This window comes from Dioscorea cayenensis, chromosome 19 (genome assembly GCF_009730915.1).
Source record: "Dioscorea cayenensis subsp. rotundata cultivar TDr96_F1 chromosome 19, TDr96_F1_v2_PseudoChromosome.rev07_lg8_w22 25.fasta, whole genome shotgun sequence".
In the NCBI taxonomy this organism is placed as follows: Eukaryota; Viridiplantae; Streptophyta; class Magnoliopsida; order Dioscoreales; family Dioscoreaceae; genus Dioscorea; species Dioscorea cayenensis.
In genome coordinates, this window is record NC_052489.1 from 11075925 (window position 1) to 11078544 (window position 2620).

Sequence of the window (2620 nt, forward strand, 5' to 3'; positions counted from 1 at the left end):
ACCCTCTATTATGCTTCCTAATCAATGCAATGGTGCGTCGTGGAAATCCTTAAATACATAGTCACAAATCTAAGGTCAACTATGCCTAACTCTATATATGTCCCAGAGGAGAGATTATATAACCTCTCAACCTCGCACTCGAATAGAGTTGCAATGAGCTCTAGGGATTCCAAGTGATAAATCTCTTCCTAATTATAGACCTAACCCTTTGGTCAAAGCGGAAGGTCCCTAACCACGATTAAGCCCTAGATACTAAGATCGTCTCAACGCTTCACTCCGTCGCACGCGCAACTAAGACCCAGCGGAGGGTCATCCCTTAGACCATTCACTCTACTATGGCCGCAAAGAACTCGATGAATGGAGGTAAAATCTATCACGTCGAAGGGAAAAGGGGACGCTCCAATACCTCTCGACTCACCCTCTAAACCCTCTCCAACCTAGCTTTGTCTAACGCTCGTGGTGTGTCATTCAATCACAAGGTTACCAACAAGAACTCTCAACCCTAGTGTCACTCTAGGGGAAATGTTCATACAATCAAGCATTCAAGGTTGGAACTCACAACAAACATCAATTAACTGAAAGCATAATAAAGAGATTCACTGAAACAAATACATCCTAGGGTTCACAAATACCCAAGTACCCACTAGGGGTTTAGCTCTCCATGGAGCTAAGTACAATCAAAGAAATAGAATGTAAAAGCAATGAATCCATAAAGAAACCCCATCGATGGTCATGTTGATGGTCTTGTGGAAAGTCCTCTACTCGACGTCCAAGGATTCCCTCATCCGGTATAAGATACCCCTCGACGGAAGCTCCCCTACCAACCTTCTTCCTAAGGAATGACGATGTCAGAGCCGTAGAACCTCTCCAAAACCTTAGCCAATACCCCTTAAAATCCTAGTCGAAGCCCTCTCTCAAGTTGGGGAAAGGATGGAGAAAAGAATGGTGAAATCGGGGCTGCATAGGCTTTAAATAGGGCTGGAATCGGGCGACTACACTGGCCTGTGGATCTTTCAGACGCCCATGTGGAATTTCCACACGGGCGTGGATAATTTCCACACGCCCGTGTGGGTTCTTTGAATTCCTGTTTTCTCGGCCGGCTGTGAACAGTATCTGGCCTGAATAGCTTCCCGAATCCATGCTTTTATCGGGGTAACGCAAACGAGCACACGTTCACGTCGTGGATCACATGCTTCTTCAATGATAGACAAGTTGGTGGAGCTCTTGTTCTATGTGCATAAGTCAGAATGCTCGAGTGTGACTGCCCTTGTGCCCCTCCAAATGGATGTGCCAACTCGAATACAAGGAGATTGGCACACACTCTAGCATCTCACACCCGACCTATGTCTTCGCGTTTTAACTTTAGCAAGATTTCCCCCAAAATCGGTGCATTATGATCCACATTGGCTTCTTTCCTTCATAATCGGCCTCACAACCCTACCTGCACGAAAGTAATATAAAAACACACATATTAGTGTAAAAACCCGAGAAGAGTAATGCTCAATATAAGGAAAGAATGCTTTGCATTAATATCATAGAAGCACTTATCAAACTCCCGCACACTTAAGATTTTGCTTTTTCTCAAGCAAAAATTAAACATTATGTGCATCAATGAAGAAAATATTGAAAGTGCTTGGCCTTAGGTTCACCAAAGTATACAAAGAGAGCATTCTACAAGTAAGGAAAATTTCAACACTAAATATGAAAGATCGAAGCTCTAGTTAAAAACTCGAATAAAAAAGGACAATAAACCAGAAATTGTGTACGTGTGTGAACTCACTCTAAACAACCCAAGGTATACTCCTCGAAGTTCTAAGTACAAGGGACTTATTTATCTACAAAAGTGACAACAATTTCAAAGATGGTCGTAGCTTCACACATCCTCTAAGGTAGCCCTTTCCAAAGCGGCCCCTAAGGTGGCTTCCACACTTTCGAGGTGGTAGCTCTTTCTACCGGAGTGGTAGCTTTCACTCATCCTATGAGATAGCTCTTTCTCTCATTAGGGCATAGCTAGTATCCGACTTATGAGAGTAGCTTCATACTTCATAGGTGGTAGCTCTTTCCACCCAACAAGCACAAATAAACAATAAAACTATTTTGTTCTTTCTTTTTATTTTCCATTTTTTTTTTCAGAATTTAACACAAGAAACAACTATAACTAGTCCCTTTAAAATCGAACATGAGTTTCCAATAGAGTTTAAAGAGTGAGTAGTGCACTGAGTGTAATTTGGGCAAAAATTCCTAAAAATTCAAATAAAACTAGAGCATGAAGATATTCAATGTTAAAAATTCTACTAAACTCAAGAATACAATAATTGCAACTAAGGTGAACCGCCATTGGCTATGTGAGCATATATCAATCAAGAACAATAGAAAAGATGTGTGCACTATGAAACTCCCCCCCACACTTAAGTTGTACATTGTCCCCAATGTACACATGCAAGCTCAGTTAGAATGTATGTCAATGAAGAATATATGTGGGAGAAGCAATCAAAACAATACTCCCCTGAATCCTAGTGTCACGGTTGATGGAGCTAAGTCTTTGGGAGTAATGTTCTGACGGGTTGTGAAGCTCACACGGGCAAGTGCCGAAACACCTTGGCCGTGCCCATGACAAAGT